Source organism: Mus musculus, chromosome 5, assembly GCF_000001635.26.
Source record: "Mus musculus strain C57BL/6J chromosome 5, GRCm38.p6 C57BL/6J".
NCBI classification, from domain to species: Eukaryota; Metazoa; Chordata; class Mammalia; order Rodentia; family Muridae; genus Mus; species Mus musculus.
This window is the reverse complement of record NC_000071.6, coordinates 26312998-26320920: the sequence shown is the minus strand read 5'-3', so window position 1 is coordinate 26320920 and position 7923 is coordinate 26312998.

The window sequence follows — 7923 nt, the reverse complement described above, 5'->3', positions numbered from 1 at the left end:
TTTCCTTGAAGCTAGTCAGGACCAAGTAATTTGCATATTGAATAAAAACAACAATGCTGCCCAATGCTTTCTGAGTACAGGATTCTGGAAAAGGTGCTTTTGCTCTCTTGGCTACCCACTGTTTGTCCTTCTCTCCTTCTGTGAAGGTCACCTTGTGCACATGCTGGGAGGGAGGAGAGAAGATCCTAATTTCTTTGGAGCCATAAAGATGTGAATCATGAATTCATAGAAAAAAAAAAAACCTGGGTCCCTGAAGTCTAACTAGTGGAATTTTTTGTTGTTTTTTTAGAAACAGCTTGATAGAAATATAATTTTGTGTTTTGATATTCATATGAATGTATTTGGAAATGAGTGTGCGGCCAGCCCACTTAACATATTATTACCTTACATGATTATTCTTAAAATGTTTGTCTTCTGAAAACTGAGGCTTCTATGTCTTCAACAGATGGTCTGGGAAACAGACCCCTGTATGAGCAAAGGGCATGTTGTTCCTAACAACCCCAGAGCAAAGCCTGCCCAGGAAAGACCTAGATATACCTTCCCCTGGCATGCACAGCCCCCCTCCCCCAGTCTCACCCCCCCCCCCCTGTCTGGCCTCAGAAAGTCACTTCATGTCATCAGGCTTGTCAGTTCTTAGTGATAGCTTCCACAGACTGAAAAACACACACCCCACACAGACACTGCACACTCTCATATTCATCATATGCATAGGCATACAACACATACATTTACATTCACATAATACATAGTCACACACACACACACACACAAGCTTCTATGCTAGCCCCATCCTTCTGACTCCAGACTTGCTGTGTTTTTTCCAGAGTGCTTTCATCTTTCTGAAACATCCAACTCCCTCTTCTTCACATAAGAGCAAAGGAATCCCATCCCACCTGACTCCTAAACATTATTCCAAGAGAGAAGGCCTTCTGTGATGCAGCTGCACACCACTGAGGAGCACACAAGCCTGAGAAGCCCTTCTGCTTGCTGCAGTGTAAAGAGGCACTGTTGCACACATAGCCTCGCTATTTTACAGCCTTCCTATTCCCAAGCCACATCTGGGAGTCACTCTGCTGACATCTCAGGAGACAAACTGTTGGTCCTTGTTTCTGTCAATCATTACAACAGGCAACATTGTCCTCAGCACGTTCCTGCCTTCTAAAAGATGTACCAAATCTGTTGGGCCTGACACTTGAAGCTGTCCTAGAATGCCACCGTGGTAGCCAACTGCCATACGGCCTCCTGTACAGTGCTGAGGCTTATCATCCCTCGGGGTCCTGCCTGGTTTCCCTGGATTTCCATGGCTGGAACCTCCAAGAGTAGCCCATCTACTGCCAGGCTACATAATGTAGAACAGAAGACCAATGGGACCTCCAAGGTGGCATGATTGAGGGTCCCTTGAGGAGAAAAGGGAGCTGAGCTGAAGCAGATGGCTTTAGCATAAGCTCAGTCCAAACAGAGTCTCAAGGACAGCACCAGTGTGCACATGAAATCTCAGCAAAATCATTGTTATTGTTCAGAGCCTCACTATGTGGCCTAAGCTGCTCTTGAACTCATATGTAGAATAATGAGATTCTTAGCAGTACACACTCTCCCTCGGAACCATATGATTAGACAGCAAGTCAGATGAAGACAAAAAGGAAAACAGCCCATGACCTCCAGGGATGACCATGCTGACCTTCAGAAGATGATCTTCCTGGATAGTGTGAAATTACTTTGGGGACTTCCAAAAGCCAGCCTTGGTTACTTTAATGGACTGTTGTTGGTGACCTCCATGGTCTAACGTTAAACACTTACAGATGAAGACAAGTATGAGCAAAGCATCCAAATATCCAGCCATTGCTAAGACCACTTCTTTTATACTGTAACTCAAGTACAGTTTTGTTGTAATCTGACAGAAGAAATAACAGGGTTGGCAAGATGAATGTTTAATCAGCTTGCAGGAGGAGGGAGATGGAACAAAGACAATGTTACACTGTCTGAATTACATGTGATAGTTTGAATAGGAGTGACTCCCATGGGCTCATATATTCAAATGTTTAGTCACTGGAGAGTGGAACTTTTTAATAGGATTAGAAGGATTAGGAGTTGTGGCCTTGAGGGCGAAAGTGTGCCTTGGTTTCCAAAGCATAAGTTAGGCCTAGTCTCTTTTCTCTATCTCTCTGTCTCTGTATCTCTTTCTGTCTTTGTCTCTATGTATCTCTGTCTCTCTCTCTCTTTTTCTCTCTCTCTCTCAACTAATGCTCTAACACCTGCCTGGGTGCCACAAGAGTTGCTCTGGTCATGGTGTCTCTCACTGCAATAGAAGAGTGGTTAAGCACAGGTCATAATAGGAGACAAGCTCAACAGCCACTTCATAGCCAGTTAAGCTATTGATCCTAGTCTTACCTTCTTCTCTCAGTAAGATCTTTTCAATTCTGCATCTGCAAGTTCCGTTCCTCTAGAGAACTCTGACTAATATGGCAACTTGTCATAGAAAGAAGAGCTTATTTGAGCTTACAGTGACAGAAGGATCAGTGTTCATCACTGTCATGGTGAAAAAGTTTGGCGTGGGCAGACACAGTGTCTGGAGCAGCAAGCTGAGAGCTCACATCCTAAACCACAAGCAGGAAGCAGAGAGAGCAAGGCAGGTGGCTCTGAAAGCCTCAAAGCTGGGGATGACACACTTCCTTTGCCAAGGTCACGCCTCAAAAAGCCTCCCTAAATTGTGCCATCAACTGGAATCCAAGTGTTCGAGTGTCCGGACCTGTATGGGTACATTTAATTCCAACTAGAGTTGAAAAGACCCTACCACTAAAGATAGAACCTCCACCCCTCATGGTTTCCAAATCAAGCAGCCAACTTACATGACAAATTTGAGTCCAACTTACTGTGTTCCTGGTGGTTTTGAGCTGTAGGACTCTAAAGGTGTTCATCCCAGATTTGGAAGACAAAGGCAAAACTTGTAAGCCAGAGCAAACATGAGGATATGGGAATTAGGGCAGCAAGACTTGAAAATCATGAAATTAAATTTTCCACTGTTGAAAGGTCACTTTCTTTTTCACTCATCTACACACTAACACAGAGTGGTGCTAGGTTCCTCCAGTCCTGCCTGTAGCTCTTGGAGGAAGCAAGTGGATCATCACAACCCAAGAAGCTCCCTGCTGATCCAATCTGGTAGACTGTGCTGGCAATGAACACTCAATATTTGTCCCCTTTAAATTACTTTCCATTTGCAAATTAGATCTAAAAGGCCAAAAAGATGCTGATCACTTCTGAGGGTGGTGAGTCCCACAGCAGAATCATTGCATTTTCCTAAATGTGATTAAGTTCCATTCAGAGTCATTCAGACAGTCCTTTGGGATTGCCTACGCCAACTCTCCAAGTTCAGGAGCCAAAGGTTTATGCCCTGTTTCTCAGATCCTCTTGGGTCTATGGCGGTTGTCAGCTCAAATCACTGGGACATTTTCTTTGGCTCTGGGTACTGAAATTATTCATACTTCATTATTTTGAAATGTGAGCTAAGAATAGAGACATCCAAAGAAGTGACATGTGGCCCAATGCAAAGAATCCCCTACATGGGAGACTACAGCCTGGTCAGTTCATCTAGCTAGAGACTAGTTTGCAGAGCCCCTTCCCAGACTGCCTTGGAATCTGAGACTGAGAAAGACAGAGACACCCAGATTCCTGCTCAGAGCTATGAAGCATTCTGGGATGACACATGAAAGAGAGGGCACAGTAGCCAACAAGTTCTGTGTACACATCCCTCATAGGAACCAAAGGGCAGGAAGGCAATGAGCCTTGCAACTATGGTGACAGACCAGAAGGGGATACAGGTATATGTACCTGGAACAGGTGTTCTGACTGTCAAAGACTTCAGAGGAACATTGGATTGGCCAGGGTACCCAAGTCACACCAAACCCAGAGAGGCTGAGAAAGGTGGAATACTGGCTGGTTTTATGTGTCAACTTGACACAAGCCGGAGTTGTTACAGAGAAAGGGGCCTCTCTTGAGGAGATGCCTCCATGAGATCCAGCTGTAAGGCATTTTCTCAATCAGTGATCAAGGTGGGAGGACCCATTGTGGGTGGTGCCATCTCTGTGTTGGTGGTCCTCGGTACTATAAGAAAGCAAGCTGAGCAAGCCAGGGAAGCAAGTCAATAAGCAGCATTTCTCCATGGCCTCTGCATCAGCTCCTGCCTCCAGGTTCCTGCCCTGTATGAGTTCCAGTCCTGACTTCCTTGGTGATGAACAACAGTGTGGAAGTGTAAACTGAATAAACCCTTTCCTCCCCAGCTTGCTTCTTGCTCATGATGCTTTGTGCAGGAATAGAAACCCTGACTAAAACAGGTGGGATCATTAAAGGGCACTGGCTCACAAGATGGAGGTGTATAAACTCTGCACCCATCAGTGCTGTGTGGAAAGAAACCCAGAACCAAACCTATTGTGGTCTCAGTGTCTCACAGCAGTACAGTTGATGGTGTCAATTCTAGTCTGAACTCAGCAGTCTGAGAACCAGGACCTCTGAGGCAGAGGCAGAAGCTATAATCACAGCTTAGCTAGGCAAGCACAGAATGGGAAGCCATCTTTGCTAATGTTCAAACAATTACCAGCAGCCACAGGGACTGCCTGCTCTGCTGGGTCCCCAGCTTCTGTCTAAAAAGCATTGTTGCTGGCACAGTCCTCTGTCCTAGGACACAGGAGTTCCCTCTGAACTCAGATCCATGGCCTAACACTAGACAAGATTTTGTTTGTTTTGATTTTTCTTCTCTTTATATCTTTTTAAGATATTGGCCCCAAACCAGAGCATACTTCCCCTGGACCCTCAGGACTTTCTCATTCCCTCCCACCTTGCCAATTCCCCTGCAGAGGGTGCAGCTTTCTTTGTCCCTCTGCTCATCTTCCTCCTCCCAAGAGCTGCCAAGAGTTACAGCTTGTCACCCTGCTTTCTCTCTAAGGCTAACAAAACTGAGTTTGTTTTAAAATCTTTTATCAACAAAGCTAAGGATGCCCCAAGTTTCTCAGTAACAGTGCAATGCTCCCGCCTCTAACCCTTATGTTGTAAAACAAGCCTGCTATCAAAGTCCCCAAGCAAGGTCCCCATAGCAAAGTGGAGTCAGCTGCCTCCCAATGTCATCCACCTTCTGTACGGGCTGGCTCCCCTGGAGACTCTGGCTGTTTCTGCTACACATTCAGGAACAGCTACTAAGAGCAGTCACAACCAGCTCCTCTGGATAATGCTCTGTGTCCTGCCATAAGGAGGGCTGATTGACAGATACAAGTTATATGCATTTAAAGTGGTTTGATACACAAATCCAATCACGGTGATCAAGATAGATAACATTTATTTTCTTACCCTGTCATGATGATGATGATGATGATGTTGATGACTGTGTGTGTGTGTGTGTGTGTGTGAGAGAGAGAGAGAGAGAGAGAGAGAGAGAGAGAGAGAGAGTGAGACAGGTATTAACACTTGAGGTCAAATTTCTTAGTACATTTTGCATGTGACTTACGTGGTTAAAGTCATCGCGGTGGACATTACACATTCAGAATTTTCTCTATAACTGAAGCTTTGTGCACATTTCTAGTACCTTGTTATTACACTACTGTCTAGTACTCCATCTCAAACAGCAGTGAGGACCTGTGTCTCCCTATGCTTGGCTTAATCAAAAATAGCAGAATGCTCTCCAGGTTCTCCTATGTTATTGAAAACAGCAATGCCTCCCTTCAAGGGCTAATACTCCACTAAGTACACATTCCACATTCTCTTTATTCACTCATCTGCTGGTTCCTGTTGACAGAGGTTTCTTAGGTATTTTCCACAGCTTGGATGGTGGGAACAGTGCTGAACCTCATCTGTACTTACTGTATCATCAGTGACATTCTCAACAAAAACAATGATCTGTAGTTCAAAGAGAGTTGAATGAGGGTGGCCAATAATGAGAAGTGGTACATGATCCTGATAAGAACAACACCAACCCAAGGAAGACCCTGAGAGCACACAATCCACTGCAAGACAGAAATAAAAGTAAAGAACCCGGGGTGCGGGTACAGGGTAAGAACCAGGGGTGGGGAGGATACAGGGTAAGAATCAGGGGTGGGGAGGATACAGGGTAAGAACCAGGGTGCAGGGTACAGGGTGCAGGATGCAAGCCAGGGGATAGAGTACAGGGTAAGAACCAGTGGGGAGAGGTACAGGGTAAGAGCTAGGGTACAGGGTAAGAGCCAGGGGTGCAGGGTAACTGGATTTTATACTTACTACATAGCTGCATCTGAGAGCAGACTACTTTTAGACTAAAGATCAAAGTAACCTGTGGGCTAGTGATAAGCCAGTATTGAAGGAGAACAATGGGAAATGAGGGAGCATTGAGGGTGCAGCAGCAGGCACAGAAGCAGGTGCAGCAACACTCTTGGGTCTGGACCTGGAGGGAAAGCTCACCAGCCTATAGAGCTAGGACTACAGCTGAGGAGGACCCTGTGGTGGTTAGCATTTTTGACCTATCTGGATCACCTTAGAGGCAGACTTCTGGGTACACATATGCCTGATTACCTAGACTAGGATAGTTCCGGTAAAGACCCACCCTAAACATGGCAACCCCATTTCCTGCACTGCCCTCCTGGCTGAAAAAAAAAAAAACTGAGGCAGTAAGCTGGGCCTTAGCATCCATCCCTCTCCTCTTCCTGACTGTGGCTGATGTAAGCAGCTGCATCCAGCTCCTGCAGCCTTGCCTACCTTCCACAGTGGATGGCACCCTCACTCTGTGAGCCTGAACATGCCCTTTCATGAGTTGCTTCTGTCAGGGTGTTTGATCCAGCAACAGAGTGTATAGCTAAGGCAACCCAAACCCCCCCCCTCCCAAGGGCCCATGGTATGTGATGAGGGGAAGGTCAATGTTAAGTGGCAGGTGGTAAGTACCCAGCTCTACCAACCCTGAAGTGCACCCTGCATGGAGAAGGTAAAGTCCACCTTCCCCTTGGCCAGGCAACATTCTCAAGTCAGACATATGCCTGGGTGCTATCAGGAGAACTGGGTCACTTTCTTATTACAAAGAGTGGCTAGGCAACACACCTGCCTTATTCTGTGGACTCTGTGACAAACCCCACAAACCAGGTGGTTTTCAAACAGCAGAAATTTCTTTCTTTCCTTCCTGCAGACCTGAAGTTAATGTGACTTGGTGTTTAGTAAGAGTCTGTCTTTTCTTTGTAACCTATCATGGTGAGATGAGAAGAATAAACCCTTGGGCCTGTCTTACAAGGGCCCCATCTCATGATGCAAGAATTTATCAAGAGTTTTTATGTTAAAACGGCAGCCAAACCATAGCTGAGGTGCTGGGTGTCTCAGAGGTTGGAGTCATCCCACAGTGGCTGTCTCCTACTGGGGAAACCAACAATCCAGTGGTTGCTCAGCCTGCAAGGTTGAGTGCCTTGGCAGTCTCTACCTGGCTCTGGGATCCCCAAGCATTCCTAAAATGCTCTAATCCTTAGTCAATGGTGGAAAAGCTAGTTCTGATATCAGGGACGGAATCCACAGCAGCGGCAGAATAAATCAAGCCAGTGACATAATCACTTTATCTGGGCTGCTACCAGAGGGTCCCACCCACAATCAGGGTGGACCTTTCCATGTCAATCAACAGTCAGAGTTCTTCAGATGTGACTCTCTACTCAGGTAATTCTAATTTGTGGCAAGTGCACATGGTAATATATATCACTGCCAAAAGGCTGAGTCTCTTTGGTTTTGTCACACTGGCTGTTAGGGTTCAGCATCTGAACATGAGGACCACTTCAGACCATAGCAACATCAGAGATAAGCCCACCTGGGTGCTTCACAATGGCGGCACCTCTTGATACCTTGTCCAAAACTAACCATATAATAGGTCACAAAACAGGCCTCAACAGATACAAAAATATTGAAATTGTCCCATGCATCCTATCAGACCACAATGGA